Raw genomic sequence first — 25,664 nt, forward strand, 5'->3', positions numbered from 1 at the left:
TTGAAAACGGGCCCGAATCAAGAAGATAAACAATACACGAAACTCTTTCAAAGTCGTCACAATGCGGCGCGGCGGCAGACAGTTTGAATGCGGGCCAATGTTTCAATTTGATATGACGTGTTCAAAGAGTTTCCTGTATTACAACTGGTGCATGACCGCTTTAAAACTGCATTGCTTCTTACCTGCTTTTGGTGTGTTAACGCCTTAAAAATTTTGGTTAGTTTGTTATAAAATCTTCAGCATTCCCGCTAAATTCATCAACAGTTTGATCACAAGCCTTTTAATTTAGGTAGAGATTTATCTGTCGTAAAGTTAATGTTCAATGTAAATAAAATAAAGTAGGTGGGTCATAAAAGGTACTTTATTGGTCGTTTCGTGTGTGTGATGGTACTAAAGTTAGTGTTGCCCTTGTTCTGTTTTATATCTTCTAAATACTCTCCTTATTAAGACGATAGATTAAGTTGAAAAGCTATGTAAGAACTCGTAAAATTAAGTGGTTCTGAGTGGGAAAAGGACCACTCCGTGTTTTTCTGTGGAAGTTGTTGAAAAGTACTGAAGGATTATTAGCTAAAACTTAATCAGTTCACTAACTTAAAGTTCACAGATTCACAAATTCCTTATTGTCAAAACCTTAATTTGAACTACCAGATCAATGATTTTAGAAAACTTAATCACTTTCCTATGGATTTCGTAAATGGAGACTACGGGAATAACAGCACTCTCTTATAGTGCAAGCTTCCATACTAGTCTGGTGGCTTTGAGGAAACATCGTTTGCGCCTGATTCTCTTTCCCTGCATATTGTAAAAGTTAATCAAGGAAATGGCTAATTAACTTGTGATTTTCTAAGCAATGGGCTGGCTACCTATCACTATTTGAGTCTCAATTCCATCAATAAGCCATACAGCTGAGCGTGACCCAATTTTTTCGATATAATCGTCTCTGTCTATCCAGTAAGGGAAAAACACGTTATTATATGTCTACATATTTCACAAATTAAGACTGCCGCATTCACATTTACAATTATCCACAGAACCTTATTTGAACTAGCAATTAAATGTCGATTTTGTTTTCGCAAAGGTCAACCAAATAAGTGAGATCGGTTACTCTGTTAAACCTTTGATTAATAATGCCCTTTGACGTATCAACTGTGACAGAGGTCTTTAAGGCCTGTTCACGATAGCTACTTGTAGCTAAGAGTTGATTTTCAATTGACCTTTCAACTCTATAAAACCCTTTTGTTACTTAGTTAGTTGAAAACTATCAAACCGTGATACCCGTACAGGTCAATAGAATTACTCTATACCTTCCTTTGGAAAGTAACATACTATACGCATATAAACATACATACATATAGTCACATCTATGTCCCTTCTGGGGTAGACAGAGCCAAACAGTCTTAAAGAAACTGATAGGCCTCGTTCAGCTGTATGGTTTTATGACAGAATTGAGCCGTCATCTAAATAATGAAAAAACAAAGGTATTATAATGTGTCGATGAAGTTAAAGACAAAGTATAAAGCAAACCCAAACAAATGTTGCAATATTAAAAGCATATTTATTTTTCCTTAAAAAAAATGGAATGGAATCCTCAAATGAATGCGACAACGAAAATAATGATCCTAAGCGGAGTATTGAAATATTTCAGTCAGGTGGCATAAACTAAGATAACAGATGTTGCTACTCGTAGCATAGCTTCATTAACTTAAGTAAGAAGAAAAATTTTTACATATTATTGCATACTAGCCACATGCTTTTTTTTTCACGGGAATATAAATATGCGATTAAATTATCAAAATAGTTATAAATAATAATTATATAAAAAAAAAAAACCTTCAATAAGGACACCTTTGATAGAGTGTTGCAAGTCAGGTTCATCCCAAAATTCAAAGAGAGAATTCATGACGGTTAGTTTAAATATAAGAAAAAGAGACATAAGAAGACCAATAATAAAATATATTGGTCAAATAAAAGTAAAATTAAACATACAATACAAACATACCAGCAAATAAAAAAAACACAGAGAAATTAAATTAATGAAGTATCCACTTAACTCCACCGACAAAATTTAGTTCTCAAATATAAAAAGAAGGTTATTAGTGCTACCTTTGCATCCGTGGCTAGCTCATACATTTTGTGATGTGTCTCTTCTGTTCCCTCCCTATTTTGAGCAGATAGGTGATAAATTGTGGAATTCAACCAGTCTGTAATGACGGGTCCCAGGAACGCATACAATTTATTTGCTTTGGAAATTATTTTAGCCCAACATTATTGGGTTGCTCCAAATATGGGTTGGAATATATTAGAAGTCGGATGAATAAACAAGATAACAAGATCATTGTTAATGATGTCGTGAAAACAGTGCTTTTGCCGTAATTGTTAGTTTTCCATGTATAAAAACGATCACTTCCGATCCGCTCGCGTTTTTCGCTAGCTATAGAAAGAAATTCATTCCCTGCCGATTTAGGTATTCTATCTAAATCGATTATCTTATCTTGAAGTTACTCTAAAAATACAACTTACGTAATCTAATAAAATATTAGGTATCATTACTTCATTAGTATTTTCATTCTTCAAAATTTTCAATTGTTGATTTGGTGTTAACATTGTTCATATTTCGTCCGTTGAGATCTATATAGGATTATTAATATGGGACCCGACTTAAAGTGGACTCATTTCATCAAATTCAGACGATCCTAAAGGATTATAACTCTCGAGTATTCTTAGACATACAATTCTATCACGCCCTAGTTCCTAGTTTCAACGGGTTAGACACTGTTACTGGGAACATTAAAGCTGTTTGCGAATATGAAAGGCAGCTAACGCTTTGTCGTATTGAGAGGACGTCTTGCAACGCTGGAATAATGTCCGGTGAATAAATGCATTGAATTAAGTCAAGAGGATTAGGATAGGAATTCCAACTGAAATTGAGTCAAAGGAAAGACTTATTATCTTCAATCATTAAGCCATACAGCTGAAGTGGCCTTTAAGTTTTTCCGAGTCTGTTGGCTCTGTCTAGTTTGTCTGTGTTTTTATGTGTGTAGGGGTAAAGAGTCATTTTGATAAAAAATATCGGACAATATCTATTAGGTACTCACAGCTGAAACCAACAAACAGATTTCACTGAAACTTAACTGTATGTGAACAAATAGCTTTAAAAATCATACAAATCTTTGACAAGGCCCTGAACTGAATTATGAATATAAGTGACGTATGGTTTTCGGCACTTAAGAATAGATACATTCCATATGTTTCCCATGGATGTCGTAAAAGGCGACTAAGGGATAGGCTTTCTAACTTGGGATTCCTCTTGTGGGCGATGGGCTAGCAACTGTCACTATTTGAATATCAATTCCATCATAAGGCCATACAGCTGAAAGTGGCTTCTCAGTCTTTTCAAGTCTGGTGGATCTGTCTACCCTATAAAGGATATAGACGTGACTATAAGTATATATGTAATATGTAGAAGATAAAGTTAAGTAACTGGAACGCGGCTATGACACAGATTATTCGCCACTAACTTCCACGGCAAGTATATACATTCGCATGTAAGGAGCACTATAATAGGTTAATTTATATGTGAATCAGAACAACTATACCTACACAACCTATCTTGAATATAAACCAAGACTATGACGTAGTAGTTCTACCTTGAAGTTACTTCAATTCCCAACTTGTTACGCCACTCAATAACTTAGGATTGCGTTGTACTTGAACATTCAACGATATCCAACTTATGACCTAGTTTTCGGAAAGATTAATGCTTCGTTTACTCGAGATAAGATGTAGACTTAGTAAGTGAACAAATTCCTTTTTGAAATTTTCGCTCCATGGGTAGCTTCTTGGTAAGTGGAACAGGATACAGTATCTGCCTACTTTCCTCTGAGAAAGCGGCGTAATTCTATGGATGTTTGTATAGTGTTTTCTAAATAGAAAATGCATCATCTCAATGTATGTGTTAAGTTTGTTGAGGCAAATGGTATAAAAATTGTAGACTAGTAAATTCCTGAAAAAAATATAATTTATTTTATTTGATCTAATGATTTATTAATAAAACAAAAACTGAAAATATCATAAAGAATCGCGTAAATTAATATCGATTTTTTCGAATATTTATCATTAAACTAAGTTTTTTGATAAAACGTCGTATTGTTTAAAAACACATACTAATTCCGTATAAATAAGGCATAACCTAGTGCGGTGTGCATTTCTGTAATTAATGAAATAACTCTAACTGGCTTACGCCTCCCTCACCTCTTTTAAAAAAGGCTGAATATAAAATGAAAGCGGAGTACAGTTAGAGCGCAAATTAAATTTATCGTCAAGCCGTTTTCACTCCATCTTTTTTATACCGGGAAAACGTTGTGCAGAGTTTCCTGTTTAGCTGTTTGCTTAAAATACCTGCACGTTATGACGAAGTGAATATTCTTTGCCTTCTGCCAAGGGTCCTGACTTAAATTTTCAACCCAGATTAGTATTTATTTGTAAATTTTTGAATCAATTTGTGAGGAGGACCAGACCACGCAGTCGATCGGCTTTGTGGTGGACTAACCGAAAAAAATCAGGCTTGGGAAAGCGCTATCAGATAGCGCTAAACAGTCTGCCAACAGAGAAAAATGGCGGGAGATCATGAGGTTATCGTTGGCCTCATTGTCTTATTGTCAACGCAAATCTCCTGTTTGGTTTCCTTCCACCCAAAGGTTGACTGGAAGAGCTTGCATTAGCGATAAGTCCGCCTTGATACCATTTCTGTCTGTTTTGTATGTTTTACTCTTATGGTGCAAAAAAGAGTTTTATCTATCTATCTGTCTCACTGTGACCACGACCGCTCTGTTAAGAGCGAAACGACAAAGTATAAGAAATACATCAACTTAACTCAGCAAAACATGGTTGATAACAAAGGTATGATAAGATTAGAACCTACTATACATCACATACTATACATCTTAACTACTGACCACCAACGCCCTTAGGAAGTATAGATATGGATTATTCTAGACTAAAATCCATAACTAGCTTAGCTATTGTCTGGGCTACCTCCCTCGACCTGTTTGTTAGGAGGCCACTCTAAACAACCTTATTGTTCTAGGGCTCTCCCGGAGTTTCCAACGCACTATGAAGTTAGACAAGTTTCAGTTTGAATTCGGCTATTTTTGGCTTCATGTTTTTTAAAAAATACTCAGATCTAATTATAGTATTTCTTCTTCTGGTTCTATGTAAACGTTAGCGTCAAATTAATATTAAAAATGCGAATGTTATTTTTTTTATTACCTCTTCACAGCAAAACTGAACTGATCACCACGAAATATGGGAGATTCGGAAAATAACATAGGGTGTTTATCAGTGGAACTGCGCCCAAAAGCTAGTGGTTTGTTAAACCATAGATTCTTCGATAATATGTCTTGTTACAACCATGTAAGTCCTGTATCAATTTGCCCATTAGAAAAATCTGAATGGAATGCGCCAAAAGAGCGTTCTGACTTGGGTACAAGATGTATAAAACAGAAAAAGTATGCCCGATTTACTCTTTCTTATGCACAAAAGTATGCCTTCTGACTCTGTCGTGGACGTCACAACTCACACGTTAAAAAAATCACATCATGTTCCATCAATTTAATGAACGTTGGCTTAAAAGCCTTTATTCCAAAGAAGCTAGTTAGATAAAATTGGCTTTGAAATATAAAACCGGTACCCTAAAATGGAGATGAAATAAGCAGAACACTTACGACACCCGCCCCAGGGGAACGTCAATTACGTATGCTGAAAAGGGAAAATTCAAATAATCAAATTATGGTAAAATATATACGTTCTTATATAAAATATCACCAGCTTTCTGTATCAATATTATGTTTTATTCAATTAATTTGGTTCCAATATGTATGTGTTTAATAAATAGCTAAGTATAAGTGTAGAATATAAAGTATGGAATGGTTCATTTCCAAAACAAGTTTTGACGGGACATTCCCCAGAATTAACCGAAGTAATTTAAGGATTAGTTTAATTATTATTTAAAAGCTGCAATAATTAATGATAACATTGTTATGCTAAAAATGTTACCATGATAAAATTGGTAATTCTGTATTTTTTCCCTGACTGATTGCAACAAATAAATAACAAGATGGAGAAGATTTTGCCTGAAACTACGACACACATAAATGGAAATATTATTCAGATTTACATGCATTACTACAAGCAATGAAATGAAAATTGAATGAAAACAACATAATGAAATCTGTGTACATTCCACTGGCCAATATCCCGGGGAACTGGGTCGAAATACACAGGGACATGTGTGCACGGGCCTTTAGTGGTCTGGAGCAATCCAATTACTGGATTAGCCATACTAAAGTGGGGTGAAGTGAGGCGACACATCGCCCTTTGACGGTCATCACTGGACACGGGGAATCTTTACTTAATTTCCTATATAGGGTATTGGTGGATATATTATAAGGTAACGGTATTCCCCTGGGAGATAAGATATCTATATATATTATAATATAGACTATAGTAAGCATGCGATTTCATCCACGTAAATGTCCTTTGGCAATTTTTTTATATATTTAAAATACACTTCTTTTCAAGACTGTTGGCTCCGTCTACCCCGCTAGCGATATAGACGTGATGATATGGTTGTATTTAAAATACAAAATTAAATTAAAAAAATAAAACATAGAGATTAAAGATAATTTATTAGAAAATATAAAGAAACGTCACATAATTTTCTCTATTTAAGGTACTTTTTTCTTTATATATGTATCTTTCTCTCTAAGTGGAATTCTTGAATATATCTAAATACCCCACTTAGTAGAACTAGAAAAAGTAAACCACAACTTTATCGATCTAACACCGATTATTTGTTTTCTTACGTAGTTACAGACCAGCAAGGAAGCATTTTTTCCTTTGCAAGTTTTTATTCCCATAAATAGTGAAAATCAAATGCCGTGACTGAGGGCACTCTAGGGCTTCTATGGTGTGTCGTGGTCAATTACCGCTTAAGGATCACCTGTAAGGCTAAATTTTATATAAAACTAAGTACATATAATGTTTGCCGTATGGTTCCCGGCACCAATAGAAAAAAAGAATAGGACCACTCCATCTCTTTCCCTTAATGTCGTAAAAGTCGACTGAGTGAGGTTTATAAACTTGGGATTATTCTTTTAGGCGATAGGCTTGCAACCTTTTACTATTTGAAATCTTAATTCTATCATTTAGCCTTTTACGCAATTTTATCATTTAGCTTGGTCTTCGATCTTCAAGTCCAGTATTTTCAAGACAGTTGGCTCTGTCTACGCCTTAAGGGTTAGAGAGGTGATTGTAGTTATGTAATATGAACTAGTTTTTTGAATTGCCAAAAACAGCAACGGATTTTAAATTTCACAACAATAAAATAATTGTTTTGAATCGATCTCTGCTTTATATAGCGTTTCCAATAATTATAATTGGATGGTATCAAATACACCCAGTACTAAATTGTTTCGCTTCTATTTCAATTACCGTACATTATTTGCGTGATCAGACATATCCCGACTTGATTGCTATAGTAATAGATAGCGTAGTGACAGTGTCAACAGTGCTTCATTAAACTCAATGGTGCTTCAGCCAAATGTTTAGTAAACTGTAGATTAATCGGTATGGCCACTAAATGCACCTTTTGCCAAGTGATGTAAATTTTGTTTTTGATACAAAATTCTACATACATACGTATAATCGCGGTTTATCCCTCATGAGGTAGTTAGAGCCAACATTGTTGCAAAGAATGAAAGGCTACGTTTAGTAGTATGGCTTAATGATGGAACTGAGATTCAAATAGTGACATTTTGCAAGCCTAATTGAAGAATCTCAAGTTTGTTAGCCTTTCCCATGTTTTTTTTTTTCAACCTCAATTGGAAGGGAAACATGTGTTTTTCACCAATCCAGAATGTAATAATTCCACCCTTCAATGAGCTGCTGGTTTCATGGCCATACTTGCTTATCAGTATGGCAACAGTCAGCCCTTGACCTTAGTACGCAACTAGTACTGCGGTACACGGCACTGATTGTTACCTTATCGCAATTCTTTATAGCCACTTAAACCCTTAACCGACTTTGTCAAACTTCCATTCTTCAGTGCCGCAGTTATGAGCTGTAAAAAGCGTGAAATTTAAACCCTTGAGATCAAATACCAGAGCTTACGATACATAAATACTTACATATAATCACATCATTATCCTTTATGCGACAGACAAAGCGAACAGTCTCGAAAATACTGAAAAGCCATTTTTTATTTATTTATTTGTGTTAATATACAAAGTTTTAATAATAAGAGATCCAGTTTCACATTTACACTTTAATTTATTTCTTTATTTACATATTTGTACATACATACATAAAATCACGCCTCTTTCCCGGAGGGGTAGGCAGAGACTACCTCTTTCCACTTGCCACGATCTCTGCATATTTCCTTCGCTTCATCCACATTCATAACTCTCTTCATGCAAGCTCGGCGGTACATATATATTTGTACATCAAGGGAATAAATAAGAATAGAACTTAAACCAAAGAGAAATTAAGTACTTATTTCTTGAGAAATTTCTTTCAGTAGTTTAAGGTTTCTTGTTAAAATAAAATGTTTCTAATTATGAACTAATTTAACTTATAAAACAAAACAAATATTCCAAAGAAAAAATAATACAATAAGGCAGTCTTTGGCGCATCAATAATGTGTATCTTCATTCATTCACGATTTATCTTTTAGTTTTCTTTAATAACTTTTATTTTAGTTTTGGTTTCATTATCTAATTTTAATATATATAAACATAACTGGTTGTAAATTCAAATTAGATTTGTTATATTATGATGATTTGTTTGTCACATACATACATATGGTCACGTCTAAATCTCTTGTGGTGTAAACAGAGCCAACAGTCTTGAAAAGTCTTATCGGCCACATTCAGCTATTTTTTGTTCCCGGAACCACACGGCACGATACATTTCGTTAGTAACGTTTTCTGTATATGCAACGTGTATAAAGGGATTTTAATTTCTTCATTTATTTTCAGGTGTGAAAATGTGTCTATTACGTAACATAGAAATAAGAAAGACACGCACTCTTGTAATGTGGGTATTATCCGCTTATATAGTCGCTTATGGCTTCCTTTATGTAGGTCGAATATTGGGCTATTTGACACAAAATGACGAGAACACAAAGATGATAACCCCGAGAAAAGAAATTGTCAGGTAGGTAACTATGAAATCTTAGTGAAATCTATATATATAAAACTCTTCCGTTACTGAGTGACTGACTGACAGACAACGCACAGTCGAAACTACTGGTCGTAGACAGCTGAAATTTGGAATGTAGGTTCCTTAGGATATGTAGGGGAGCACTAAGAAAGGATTTTTGGAAATTCAACCCCCAAGGGGGGGAAAAGGGGTAAAAACGTTTCTATGAAAAATCTTATTCCTTGGGTTTATAAACTTGAAACTTGGCATGAACACGTACATAGGCAAGTAAATATGTTTGACATTATAAGTTTTTTCAAACTACCCTCCAATCGTGATTTAGGGGGTGCGATTGGGTGACTGATTTATTAACGCACAGCCGAAACCGCTCGGTATAGGAGTCTGAGATTTTGAACAGAGGTTCCTTTAGTAACATAAGTGAGCACTAAGAAGGGATTTTTGAAATGTCAACCCCCAAGGGGGGGAAACGGGATAAACTGAGCCGGGGCTGCGGGAAAGTTCTAACGAGATACCGTGGCCCCGGAACGCAAAGGGCAACTGAAGGAACGAGGTGGGTTTTAGTCAGTAAAAGTCTGACACTCCCTTCCGTTCCACCCAGAGCGGGAGAGGTCATTTGATGATTTCCCATACTTAAAAAAAAAAGACTTTGTATGACAACTTTCAGTCGTCTCTTTAACATACATAATAACATACATAATTATGTACATACATGCATAACATTAATAACATCACGCCTTTAAATCCCTATTTTGTGTTAACACTACCCATAGAAACAGCTAAAAGGAAACAAGTGAAGAGACGAAATTTGTCCGCATCCATTTTCACCTAAATTCTTAACGTTAATGAGATTTACTTTTTATTATCAGGTCAACCTAATAGCCTAACATGTACGTATAACTTCGTAAGAATTTTCTTTCAACTCCTAACCGTTGAGGAGTTGTACCTTCCATCATCAGCTCATTCACATGGGATGATGACTATCAGACGCAAATACTTAAACAGATCTATGAAATTGTCAAAAACGTAATTGCCTGTAAATTTGAGGTTTGCCCTTGATTTCCCTGGAATACCATCATCAGATCCTGACTAGGTAACAACGGGACCAACTTGAAAGTATACTCTACCGAACAAAAAAAGAATCACGTAAATCGGTCCATAAATCTCGGCGTAATCGGTATGCATAAATAAAACACCCGAATTTTATTTTCTATTAACTATCACGAGGCTACATCATCCCTGAGTAACACAGGCTATATTTAATTCCAGTTGTAACAAGATTTCAGCCTGTGGAAGAAAAAGCCCTGTCGAGAATTCGAGATCATTAAAAAACGCTATATATCACCGAATTACACGTGGGCGAAGCCGCGGGCGGAAAGCTAGTATAGTATAAAACAAAGTCGCTATTTTAGTCTGTTTGTCTGTATGCTTAAATCTTTAAAATTACGCAACGGATTTTGATGCGGTTTTTGTAACAGATAGAGTGATTCAAGAGGAAGGTTTTTATGTATAATAACATTTATAATTTAGCACCCGTGCGAAGCCGGGACGGGTCGCTAGTCACTACATATTATAAAGTCCTCCTATTTTCCCTCTCTGTGCGGATGCGTTAGTCTTGGAAACCTGTGGGCGGATTTTGTTCATGTTTGAAGTATTGGATATTGGATTTGATTAGAGGGTTTTCTATGGAAGGTTTATATCTATGCTACCAATGCAAAGCCCAGGTAGGTCGCTGATATTTGTATAAACTTTTCAAGATTTAAGAGATATATAATAATTGACGTCCGGTGAAAATGCTGCAATGTAGTTTGTTCTGCCGCTTCTTCTACACATGCGGTTTGGAAGTTGAAGTAGATATAATTAGACTCTTGTTGACGTCTTGATACCTTATTATATAAATCTATTCTATTCATGAAGGTCTACATTACATACTCTTTTGTTACCACCTTACTTTATGTATTTAGACAACATACATACGTAGTCCAGTTTTATTTGGAAACTTTCGAGATCGGGTGAATGCAATAAAAGCTGTTTCTTCTTTGTTTAGTTGTATAGACAAAATAGTTAAGAAAATGTTTCTCTAAACGTAGATACATAGATACATACATCACATCTTTATTCTTCACGGGGTATACTTACTTAGTGACAGGTTGCTAGCTCATCGCCTTAATGAGGAATCCCATGTTTATAGGCATGCTTTAGTTTTCCTAATTTAAGAGACTTATAAAAAAAATATTATAAATGATTTTGTTTAAGTGCCGTTTGGTCCCCGGCAAAAATATAAAAAAGAATAGGATCATTCTATCTCTTTCCCATGAATGTCGTAAAACGCGACTAAGGGACAAGCTTATAAATTTGTGCTCTTTTATAATCTCAATGCCATTAAGCCAAATAGCTGAACGTGGCCTTTCAGTTTTTCAAGACTGTTGGCTCTGTCTAGACGTGACTATATTATTGTAAGTTTTTGTTTTCATCTATCATAATGAAAGCTTATTTACTACAAAATGAATATACACCATGTCGCAGATGTGTGGACAGGTTAATGATGCGTATGACATTGTTTGTTTACTATTCAGATATCAGTGTAGTAAAACTTCGTAATGTATCTTAAACGTAAACTGTTTGAACATAAAGAAGTGCACAGTAGTAGTAGTAGTATAAAGTAGACGGGAGATATTTCGGAACAGAAGAAAAAGTAAATCCGGTAAACGAAATATATCCCGGTTTTATTTTACGACGAATAATACAACTGAGAACATGTATAAATGACAGAGAGTGAGCGAGAGAGAGACATGGCAACTAGTTGTATAAAAAAATTTAAATCAAATTAATGTATTTAGTAATTGCACAGAATTTAGTAAAAAAGTGGACTGAACTGCCGTAATGTAGGATTGCCAGACATCTGGTTTAAGACGGACACAATCAGGCTATAAGGTTGCCTGACCGACCAGATTACGGTGTCCGGCCGTTTGACGTTTGTAAGCTTTTCACATTGCAAAAATTATGATGTATGTTAACTAACTTCTCCAACAACGAAAAATGCAGGATGTGCGGCTTTCTTAGCCAAGTGTTAGGCCGCACGTCTAATACTTTTGGCGATCTGGCAACCCTAGACCTAGACGTTCAGTTTAAATTTGAATTTTGAAACAGAAATCCCAAAATGCCGTGTGGTTCCCGGCACCAATACAAAAAAGGATAGGACCACTCCATCTCTTCCCATGGATGTCGTAAAAGGCGACTAAGGGATAGGCTTACAAACTTGGGATTCTTTTTTAGGCGATGGGCTAGCAACCTGTCACTATTTGAATCTCAATTCTATCATTAAGCTAAATAGCTGAACGTGGCCATTCAGTCTTTTCAAGACTGTTGGCTCTGTCTACCCCGCAAGGGATATAGACGTGAACATATGTATGTATGTATGTAAATCCCAAAATATTTACTAAAACACAGCCAGTAACTGATTAATATAGTTGATAGGTTCGTGACCTCGGTACATTTGAAGTAATGGCGAACTAAGTTACTTGTGTGTAACACAGTTAGCAAGCTGAAACTGTAGAGATGTTACGAGAAACTTTGAGATACGTCACTCGATTAAATGTTATTGGGGCGCAACCATAGACTGGTATCTATGTATACCATCGAACAGAGGGTGGACTATAGAAATCAGAATACAAATTCAGAGTTCCAATGAAATGTTATACATACATACAATACATACATATTGTTACGTCTATATCCCTTGCGGGCTAGACAGAGCCAACAATCCTGAAAAGCCTGACAGGCCACGTTTAGCTTTTTGGCTCGACGATACAATTGAGATTCATATAGTGACAGGATGCTAGCCCATCGCCTAAAAGAAGAATCCCTAGTTTATAAGCCTATCCCTTAGTCGCCTTTTACGACATCCATGGGAACGAGATGGAGTGGTCCTATTCTTTTTTTTATATTGGTGCCGGGAACCACACAGCACATGAAATGTTTTTTGTTCAAATTATATACTGAGACTATAGAATAAAGATACTTAATGACTAAAAATATTTCACTAAGGCTATGTCGACAACATTAACATATTGAAATGATTATTCATAAAATTCATATTGAAATCATTATCAAAATAAAGAAAAAGGCCTTGTAATTTTTGCTACACCCTCTCTATATATTTCTTTGTGTAAACATCCACTCACATGACTCCCAACTACGCAAATGTTTGCGTGAATGGTCTGGGTAAACGTTTTGCAATAATAATTGTATTATTTCAGCTGATTAATGATTCGAGGCATATGGAAAATTAGCCTTTGCTTGGAACTGGCTCCGAACCATGGTATAATAAGTGCCTGTAACCATGGTATAATACAGTATCGATAAATGGTAATCTTTTAGCATACATACATACATATGGTCACGTCTATATCCCTTGCAGCCAACAGTCTTGAAAAGACTGAATAGCCGCGTTCAGCTATTTGGCTTAATGATAGAATTGAGATTCAAAAAGTGACAGGTTGCTAGCCCATCGCCTAAAAAAAGAATCCTAATTTTGTAAGCCTATCCCTTAGTTGCCTTTTACGACATCCATGGGAAAGAGATGGAGTGGTCCTATTTTTTTTTGTATTGGTGCCGGGAACCACACGGCAATCTAAGTAGGTAAGTAATCTTTTAGCTTGCGTTAAAAACGCAAATTGCTGTTAAAATCAAGCCTGGCGAGTATATTTCATGAGCTCAATCAAAGAAGACTGTATGTTAGATAACATAAGACATATATCAGATGAAGATTTAGGATACTCAGATAACGGGAGTAAGAGAGCTTTACCTTGAGTGATGTTGAATGAACTGGGAATGGCGGTTGACCTCTGAAATTCTCGCATATCAGCAATTCACTTCACCAATACCTATGCTCCTCCAGCAGATAAAAAGTGAATATTAAAAAGCCATACATAAAATCACGCCTCTTTACTGGAGGGGTAGGCAGAGACTACCTCTTTCCACTTAAAAAGAAAAAAATAATCTTTTTTAAAAAGACATGGTGAACATAAAACACTGACAACGGCGGATTTTGCAGGCAGATAAAAACACCGTTCATATTTTCAATCGGAATCAAACTTGTGTCTTGGGTCTATAAGACCCATCGATCATAAACCATCAGTTGATATGTAAAAGACCAAGAACCAGAATTATAGGTAATAATGAACATCCACGGTAACAAAAATGTTACCAAAGACATTTGGCTGTCACGGAGAGATTCTTTAAGACATATCTGGTAATATTAATTTACCAGTTGGAACGAAGCCTCGTTCATACTACCATCCAAATATAAATATAATATCGCCCAATACGATAACCATGCAAAAGAAGCTAATAACAATACAATAAAACTTCCTAAAAATGCCAACATCTATGGGAAAAGATTTAAAAACTACACGAACAAAAATCACTAGCTTTGATCACTGAACCTCGGAGACCATATTTCCAATCTGAAAATTGAATATCGACATTTTCTTTTAGCTTCACCTACAGGGTTAATAACGTAACTACTGAAGCGATAAGTGTACTCGTATCTTACTTTAAAAAAGGTATGAAGTGTAGTCGGAGGAAGAGATCATTCACTCATTCATATAATAACGTGCCATGTGGCACCAATAAAAAAAAGAATACGACCACTCCATCTCGTTCCCATGGATGTCGTAAAAGGCGACTAAGGGATAGGCTTATAAACTTGGGATTCTTTTTTTAGGCGATAGGCTAGCAACCCGTTACTATTTGAATCTCAATTCTATCATTAAGCCAAACAGCTGAAAGTGGCCAATCAGTCTTTTCAAGACTGTTGGCTCTGTCTACCCCGTAAGGGATAAAGACGTGATCATAGGTATGTATGTATGTATATAATCACGTCTATATCCCTTGCGTGCGGGGTAAATAGAGCCAGCAGTCTTGAAATACTGGCCACGCTTAATGATAGAATTGAAATTCAGATAGTCACAAGTTGCCAGCCCATCGCCTAAAAGAAGAATCCCAAGTTTATAAGCCTATCCCTTAGTCGCCTTATACGACATCCATGGGAAAGAGATGGAGTGGTCCTATTCTTTATTATATTGGTGCCAAGAACCACATGGAAAAGGATATTAGCTAAATATGAAAGAAATAAATTGCACAAATAATAATCATATTCAAATGTTTCTATTGGTAGCAAAATCTATTCCACTGATAGAACGTCTAGGTTCCTTATTTGTTACTAGAATTCGCCCGCAGCTTCGCCCACATAAAACGTTAATACCACTAACCACGGTGCCGCGGCAATTTCTTGAAATTCTCTCTCTTACGAGTTGTGCACTCTTGTCTAGAAACATACATACATACAAACATATAATCACGTCTATATCCCTTGCGGGGTAGACAGAGCCAACAGTTTGGAAAAGACTGATAGGCCACGAAACATTGACTAGAAACAAAACTATCAAATTTCAAATACCTAAACCCAGCGGTAAGCTTTGTGTTGATTGTGTCAGTCAGTCAATCAATTTCCTATCCTGTCAAGGACATCCATTACCATAACAGATTCAAAACGAACTATTTTTTTAATAAAAAGTAAATTCAGAATGTTTGAATTCAGAATAAGCACGAATGCAGCTATGTAATTTTGTTATCAAATAGCTTTTGTTTTGCAAGTGTTGCAAAAATAAAAGGGGTCAACACAATCTAGTATTATGTTAACATTTTATCTGTTTAATGAAAAATTTAAATAAATCAAAGAAATATTTTTTTTTCTATAAGTTGCCGTAATCTACTACTGCAACTGTTTAAAAATAAGCAATATTTTTATGTTTGCAACTGGCCACAAATAGAAAAGAGTTTTACAGACAGAACAAAAATAAAAAAGTGACGATCGAGAGACAAGTTGAAGAGCAATTGTTAACATAATAGGTCCCGATTGTATTTAATGCATAATGTAATTGTTTTAACGAAAATATACAGTTTTAAATTAGTTCAGGAAGAGTGGAGTTTTAGTTGCATTTGTTTTTAAGTACATTTTTCCCGTAACATATTATTTCAAAGTGCACGAACAGCTACTAAAAATATTGAGTTACAATTACGAAGCACAAGTTTCGCACTTATCTACTTACGATTCTATTAGCATCTTGTGGTAAGTTTAAGATCTGTTACAATGGGACTGGCATGTCTTAAAGATAAAAGATTAAAAAAAAACTTATCTACATGTATGTGACCTCTACATATTAAAAATGATACCTACTCGTACCTTGGTTTTCTAGGGTCCGTAATTCACAATGCCAACTAATATAAATATGGAAATAAGTTTATCTATTTGTTGTCTCTTCACGCGTCATGTACTGAACCAATTTACTTGAAATTTTGCGAATATATAATTCAAGGTCCGGAAAAGTAAATTCCTTTCATCCCGGTCAAAGTATATTCCCCATGGGATTTGCAAAAAATCTGTATTCTTTTGTATGCGGTGCTATTTTCGCGCGGGCGAAACTGCGGTTAAAAGCTAATGAATTAATAACTGATATTTCATATGTAACTGATAGTGAAGGGCAAACCTATTGAGTAGGACGTCATTATTACTCAGTTCTTTATAAATCATTGGGAAATGTAGGACAATATGTCATTATTGACAGCGCAATGAGTATAAAAATTTGATATTACTTGTATTTACAGGTACTAGCAACAAAAGGTCAGGTCAAGAGTACATCAAACCTTGGAGGTTCCATGTAGTGAAAAAATAATGCGGGGATTGGGGCAAGAGGAATGACGTGTGATTTTATGAATGTAATAAAAAGTGTCTAAGAATAATCATACATATAGTCACGTCTATATCCCTTGCAGGCTAGACAAAGCCAATAGTCTTGAAAAGACTTAAGGCCACGTTTAGCTGTATTGCTTTATGATGGAATTGAGATTCAAAACCTGTCACTCATTACTTGAATCCATTATAAAATGATACAGCTGAAGGTGGTTTTTCAGTCTTTTCAAAACTGTTATCTGTACTGCAAGTGATATTTGTAGACGTGATTATGTTAAATCATGCTACCTTCCTCTTGCCAAGTACCGCAACGGATATAGACGTGACTATATTTACGTATATATAACATACATACATACATATGGTCACGTCTATATCTCTTGTGGGCTAGACAGAGCCAACAGCCTTGAATAGACTGATAGGCCACGTTCAGCTATTTGGCTTAATGAAAGAATTGAGATTGAAATAGTGACAAGTTACTAGCCCATCGCCTAAAAAAGAATCCCAAGTTGGTAAGCCTATACCTTAGTCGCCTTTTACGACATCGATGGAAAAGAGATGGAGTGGTCCAATTCTTTTTTGTATTGGTGCCGGGAACCACACGGCAAGTATATATAATCAAAAATAAATAGTAATAGTTTTAATGGTACTCTTGTCCTCACAAATGTTTCAACTAGTTTGACCGATCAATTTTAAGTTTGCACTTAGCTTGTTAGTGCACATACTCGCTGGTAGTGGTACTAAAGGGGAGGTCGGAGTTATTGTAACCGACCTTTCTACAATACAGTTCTTAACTCTTTGTTCGAAGCACCGATTTCATAAAACAGCATTAACCTACAGTTAGATACTGAAACTTCATAGTTTCAATGCAGGTAAGTAAGTAATTTTCACACTGGAAAAACAGACTGTTCAATGCCAAAAGGTTAATTGTAGACATGTTCGAAATGTACAATAAACAATCAATTATGAGAATTGCTTGTGATAAAGTTAAAAAAAAAATCCGCTTTTGCTATATGTATTTATAGAAATCCATTCAGTTTCATCGGCTACATATGCTGTACAATATTTTCCTTAACAAATAAAAATTTACCCTGTAGGTATGTATTGTATATATAATGTTATTCTTCACAATTGCTAATCCATTCTGTATTCGATGACTCACCATCAACAGCTGTGGTACAAATAAAATTATATACAAAACAACATTAGTATTAACGGCTTGTTGTCTGATAACATAATCAGTCGCATGAGCAGCGGTCATTACCCTGTGTACCATAAATTAATTTACATGTGCTGATATATAAAATTGCTCCATTTGATCCTTTTTTTAGGCGATGGGCTAGCAACCTGTCACTATTTGGATCTCAGTTCCATCATTAAGCCGAGCAGCTGAACTAGGCCGTTCAGTCTTTTCGGGACTATTGGCTCTGTCTACCCCGTAAGGGATATGGACGTGACTATATGTATATATGTATGTATGTGCTGATAATCGCAATGAATGTACGCTCCCCTGGCTTTAGTTCCAGTTGCATCCTCACCACTTTGGAGAGGAGGAGGGGGATGCCTTTGACCATGGATCCTACATTGGGTGAGTCGGGTTTTTACGCGACTCCCATCTGACCTCCGCAACCTTTACAAGTAAACCTAACCCGTACTTGATATACCATGGTGACAAATCCAGTTTTCCCTCATCATAAAAGCATCATCAGGTTAGTATTCAAACTAATGTAAGAAGTATTATACCTCTTCAAAGAGTTGAAGATATAACCGGGACTAACGCCACGAGGATGAAGAAGAATGAAGAGGTAAAATACAAACAAAGTGATTCCACGCTTTTAAGATAAATCGTAGCCTTGTACATACTATTTTTACTGATGTGCGATTATGAATGTGCGAAAGTAAATATTAGTAAGGCGAAGGTCAAAAACGCGAAGTTATTCATATGTGTGAGTGCACGGAGCTATTTATAAATGCATAAATATAGGCAACGCATTATATTGCGTGGTATCGATTTTGCAAGGAGTTAGATGTTGATATTTCATAAAGACATTAGGCATAAAGAAATAAGTTGCTTGTTTGTAAGTACTCATAATATTCTTCTTCCGTGGGATCTCAGCACTTAGGGTAGGACCACTCCGTCTTTTTCCCATAGATATCGTAAAAGATGACTTCGGGATAAAGCTTACCTAAACTTGGAATTCTTCCTTTAGGCGTAGGCTACTTGCTAGCAACCTGTCACTATTTGAATCTCAATTCTATCATTAAGGCATACAACTGAACGTGGCCTCTCAGTATTTGCGAGCCTGTTAGCTCAGACGTGATTTTATGTGTGTATGCAATAAAATAACTGGAGTAGACGTTACTACAATAAAAATAGATCAATAAATTTTATGATTAAATATGATATCCCAACGAAACGTAATGAACATTTGATAAAAAAAAGATTGACTTCGGAATGAATTACTCCGTCCAATATTGAAATACGGACCGTATAAAAACACACACGATTGACATAAATTGAAAACAACGCATTGAGCAGCGATCGATACGGCTTCAAATACAATACAATAACCTCTTAGATCTTGAATGACACGTAATCTTGATCACGCGTTTTCCCGAAGAGATAGGCAGAGATGTTATCTTTACACTTACTTGCCTTGGCATGTTTCCTATAAACTTCATTAGCTTCTTTTTTTAAGTCGAAAGTAACAGATCTGTGTTGATTGCATTAAATATTTCCTTTAACTTTAAATTATTTATATTTCCTACTAATTTTAGGAATTTTGTAATCATAAAGATTACATGTACATCTTCGTTAACATCCAAAGAATTTCTTAATTATATAGCAATAGACAGTATAAGGTAATCAATCATTTATCATTTTTAAGATTATTTCGATTATCGTCTGCAAATTACGTTAACTTTGTTTCCAGTTACTCTTTCCTTTCATCGTTCTCGAGATAAATACCTTTTTTGTTTCCAGTATTCCCACTATGTCTTTCGGGTAAGCCTTTATGTAATGAACGCAGTTTTACGTGAGGCGAATTTTGCTTTGTTGATGAAGATAAGAAGTCTTAGAAAGTTAGTAACCTGCCATTACATAGTTCAAGAAATACTTATGTACTACTTAATTTCCTTGTTCAGTAGATATGACCAGCACCCGTTACAAATTTATACATCAAAAGATATAAAATGAAAATCCATTGTTCAAATGCATAGCAGCTCCATGAAACCATTATACAAATAACACATAATCACAAAACTGATGCCTTCAGCTTCTACGAATCAGAAATTATGGTTTAAAATCATTAAAATCCCTTACTAGTCCTGAAAGCTGAAATTGCGCGGTGACACGATAACCGCGCTGCGAAGCTAGATTACAAAACAAAGAGAACACAGAATCAATTCTATTTTAAATTAAATATTCGACATTTCTTTACACGATATAATAAAAATTTACGGGATTTCATGGCTGATCAAAAAGTGCAGTTACCAAATGAGTACTGTATTAATGAATTTGAGATTTTTCTAAAAAGTAAACGTCCTTTGCCCTATGTTATTCAAATAAAGCGAGGGAAATTACTGAACTTAATACAAATTTACAGATTTTCAATTTATGTTTACTAAAGAAAACTATCATGAGACCATACATACATACATACATATGGTCACGTCTATATCCCTTGCGGGGTAGACAGAGCCAACAGTCTTGAAAAGACTGAATGGCCACGTTCAGCTATTTGGCTTAACGATAGAATTGAGCTTCAACTAGTGACAGGTTGCTAGCCCATCGCCTAAAAAAGAATCCCAAGTTTGTAAGCATATCCCTTAGTCGCCTTTTACGACATCCATGGGAAAGATTTGGAGTGGAGAGTGGTGTTGGTATTCTTTTGTGTATTGGTGCCGGGAGCCACAAGGTTACATCTGTACTCTTTTTATTTTTTAGCAAAGCTCGTTCGTCACGGTATTTTATAGTACGAGTAAAATACGAGGAGAAATGAACGACTGGATTGTCACTGAAAAATATGGAATGACTGACTGCTACTGCTTTGACATTGTTCAGTTGGTTTTAAGGATGATATTACGTCACCGAATTATTATTAAATTATTAACAATAATAAAGATAAGAAGTGGACATGAGTTGGGCAAAAGCTCGGCCCCCGGAAGATCAGGCTTTATTTATTGATTTATTTATGTACACAAAATTATATACAGGAGCATTTATTACAATAATTCTAGTACAAAGGTGCTACTTATTTCAAAAGAAATCTCTTCCAGTAGACCCATGAGAAGAAGGATGAATTTTAGAGCGGTATTTGGACTTATTAGGGATTGTTGGAAGGCAATAATGAATATCTTATGTCCACTCTCTCCCACCATTACAACTAACCTTAAAGCTAGACAGAGAGAGAATAAAAGACATATTGCATTTCACTCTCTCATCCCTACACCTGTGTTCCCAGTTGCACCCTCACTTCAATGCTTCAGGGCCGCTTTACGGCATTTTTCCTTCTACTTTGTCCGGTTAGCGTCGTCTTCAATTCAGACCACATGCACGCCACTCATATTGCCTTTCCACATTCCTAAATAAGTCCTGAGGCTCGGACCCTAGGCCGATACCAAGTAGAAGTGACCAAACTCGCTATACTTGATACTTTAGCTTCATCTCGCTGTTTTGTCAGTGAACTATTTGGATCCCTATATATTTGTACCAAAATGTTAAATTTAATAAATGATGTTGTCACTTTTGACGTATTTTGTACATGACTAAGCCAATCCTGCATGTCTTGGATGACATAATGCCTACCCCGGACTCTTTTCAGCTGATTTTCTTCCCATGCAGATTGTAAAAGTCCATCAAAGAAAAGCCTAGACTTGGGAATTTTCTTCTAGGCGATGTGCTAGCAACCTGTCACTATGTCAGCCATAAACTTAAAAATTTGCTAAACGTGGCCTCTCCGTCTTCAAGACTGTTGGCTCTGTCTAAAGGCAGAAACACATGATAATACGTATATCTAAATGTAATAATGTTTTAACATTTTTTCGCATTAAGTACACTTTTTTGTGTCATTTCGCACCTCCATAATATTTCCAGAGCTATGTGTACACAAGGCGAACGTGTCTAGGGGTAAGTTTGTGGACTTACCTTAAATGTGGAGCGGTAACTATGAAAACATTCCATTATATGTAGGTAGATTAATCTTCTAAACTCACAAGTTCATTTTCACCTGGTGCTTCGTCGCGACGATATTTAGTACTGTTGCAAGACACCGTTGTCAATTTAAATTATTATATCATGTCTTTTTTGTTGGATGTCAAAAATCATTATGACTGCCCTTAAAATTCTTGCATAGAATTGAACTTAGTTCGTAATTAAATAACAGGGTTCGAATCTTCCCATTCGCTGAATGAATAAAAAGATAGGTGACTGACTCATCGATTTGATTCGATTTGAAATTCCCACTAGAGGGAAACCCACCGGTGCAAGAAACGATCGTTAATTTTTATTCGCCTATCATCCTCGGCGCTACGTTATGGTTAAAAATTTTCAGAAATAAATGTATATCGTTGCTCCTGAAAGCCTAAGATCTATACCACCACAAAGTACAAATATTTTTTTATCTTTATAGGTAATATATGTACTTCACTATCTAACCGATGAACGGAATAATGAAAATCATTGATAGCGCAACCATTTACAAAGAAATGGTATCAAAATTGCAAAATCCAAAAAAATCAAAAACCACCTATTTCCAATACTCTTTTTTTTGTCTTACTTACATATATACATATAGTCACGTCCATATCACTTGCGAGGTAGACAGAGCCAAAAGTCTCGAAAAAACTGAAAGGCCACGTCGGCCTTATGTGTGTACGTACGTTTTGGTCTAATTATCCATAAAACGCCTATATAATAACAAAACTAATCCTCAATATAATGAAAGCGGATGAACTAATGGCATTCCAGCCTATACAGTACACAGGCTGTTTGCCGACAATAAGCTGCTGTTTGCACGCTGTATTTGCTCACATAGGGTCACCAAATCTTGCGTAGGAGTCCGGAATATATATTTTTTCCATGCTAAAGATTAAAATAGTATAAAAAAAATAGTAATAAATTATTGCAAAGGTAAAATTTACTTATGATTTAAAAAATAAAATAATTAAACAATACATTGTTTTAATAAGAAGACAAAGAAAATGTGTATCTATTATTATTAACTAGAGTTTCGCTATAATATTTATATTACAGTTACTAAGTTTCTCTAGATCTATATTTATCTTATAAGTGTTTGTTGGCAGTTTACCTAGTCATTGACGGATTTTAATACGCAGACAAACTGACCGAAAAATATTACCAATTCTTTATGTGACAAGTTACATATTGCCTTTAGCAGATGCCTAGCTTGGTGACACGCTATAATAATAAAAATAAAACAAATACTTTGGAAGATTTTTAGCTTGTTTTATCCCTCAGGCTAAAATAATGTATGGTGTCACTAACTAAACATTTCATTATCGCGCAAAGGAAGTATTTTATTGCGTGGTATTTTATTGTACCTAATCAATAAGGTCTCCAAAAATCAGGCAGAAACTAAGGGATTGGACTGGTAGAGATTTTTTTATAGGATAAGTCTACCATTGCACTTTTCTTTTTTATGTCTTCTTTGATATTTGTGTAATACTCGTAAAATGAAGTAATAGCAACAACAACATTGATGTAATTCCCATTTATCCATAGCTATATTATCTTTAGAATTATTTGCTCAGGTTACTTATGTATCCAAAAGCTAGATCAGATCCAAACCTAGGTTTTTATCATTAGATACAAGTCTTTATGATAAATTTATATAAAAATTATGATTAATTATATTTTAACTCTATTCTCAACTTTTATGCCATTAAGGCCATGTAAGAATTAATGTTATAATGTGTAAAATTGATATTTATATAAACAAGTATTTCTTTTAAAAAGTTTTAGTCACAACACTGATAGAAGTAAGATTCAGAGATAGCTACAGATTCATAGCCAATCGCATACAAGAAGTAATCCCCGGAAGAATCCATAAAAAATCATATAATACATGGGTATTGTAAGGGTAAGTTCATTGAACAATTTATTTCTACGCTAGTCCAACTTAGTGACACTAAAATAGCGCTGTACCTATGGGGTGTGAAAAATGGCGGCCGCTCCTGGGAAATCTCATTTCTTCAGCTCCAGGCTTCAACTTGAAGTGATTTGTGTCTCGGTCCTTTGTTATTGTGAAATACAAATTTAGTGAGGTGTTTTGTGGTTTTCGAAATACATATATTTGTTTTCGCAAACGGAATATTTTTCAAACGAACTAAAAAGTGGTTCTCAGTTCGAATTCAACTGAGTTTTTTTTTGTTACGCGGTTATTCAGCCAATTGTAAAAGGATGTTTTTTTTTCATAGTGCTCTTAAGGTGGCAGAGTCAATAGACTATGCCGCGGGATAGTGGATTTAAAGTGATGAATTGAATGTAGCGTATTTTCTTTTATTTCACACATACCAATTGTTGGTCGATCAGTAAACCTAATGAAATATAACCCAGATTTTAAATATTTGACAAAAATGTACATTACTTAAATAATAGCTACATCCTTTAGACGTTCCACTTGAGATATGCCTACAATTACGCATCTTTCCCAATAAATAAGACTAGTTTCCACTTACCACAATCGCTGCCTACATTTGCTTCATCAGCGTTCATCAATATCTTTCGAACACTACGTTGCAGTGAATACAAAATTAAAAAAACACTGAAAGCTGTATTGTTGCAACATCGCATCCCGCTTTCGTTCAAGCCGTAGAATCAACAAGCCGAAGCCTTTGTTCCCTCAAACTGTATTATAGAGCACTTGAGAACAGTAATGCAATATTGCAGTGTATGCATAATTTTTTTCCTCTTTCATCAAAGCATATTTCCTGTTGCACTCTCGGAATATTGCTTCAAAAAGTTTCATTTTCAAACAAATTAAAAAGCTCCGACTTTCTAGTCATTAACTTTAGAAGTAATGAGTAATATTCGTTTTATATATAGCAAATTTTGTTATCAATACTGAAAAGTTCGAGAAACTCTATTGGCAAGTCAATATCTTGCTTAATAATATTAATATCATTAATAATCCTTTATGCAAAAATTACTAAAGAGCCAACTGACATGCTAAATTCAAAGACCATGTTTTCTAGTAATTATATATCTTGATTTTTAGGCAATTTACATAACTTTAACAAAATAAATATACTAAACCGATTTGTATAAATCTTCACAGAATACTCGTAAGCTATATTAATTTATTATAACACCTAGGCTACAATTTTCGGACGAGCGAATGTCAAAATGTGTCCTGAAACGCTTACTTCCACAAAAGGCCACGTCTTATGATTTTTGCTCAAATGGTGCCCCTGAAAACGACATTTAAAATGGACAATTTTGTTCGCAAAATATGAAACAGAAATTTCAGTTACCTGAGGCAGGAAGCAATTTTCCTTTCAACTCGACTTCGCATTCAGTCGACTTGGCTTCCATAGTTCTTACGTCTTCCCATTTGGGTTCCTGGTACTTTTGTCACATAATATTACAGTTAACATGATGTTATCATTGCAAGTGGAAATATGTAGTCTCTGCTTACCCCGCCAAGGAAGAGGTGTGAATACGTTTATTTAT

At 35.2% G+C, this 25,664-nt stretch overlaps 1 protein-coding gene across 2 annotated transcripts in view; it reads right to left on the minus strand.

Annotated features, from left to right (window-relative positions):
- The window catches only part of LOC106140135 (solute carrier family 12 member 6), a 292,621-nt gene that overhangs the window by 258,598 nt on the left and 8,359 nt on the right, over window positions 1–25,664 (minus strand). The gene's annotated exons all lie outside the window — the stretch shown is intronic.

Source organism: Amyelois transitella, chromosome 3 (assembly GCF_032362555.1).
Source record: "Amyelois transitella isolate CPQ chromosome 3, ilAmyTran1.1, whole genome shotgun sequence".
Taxonomy (NCBI): Eukaryota; Metazoa; Arthropoda; class Insecta; order Lepidoptera; family Pyralidae; genus Amyelois; species Amyelois transitella.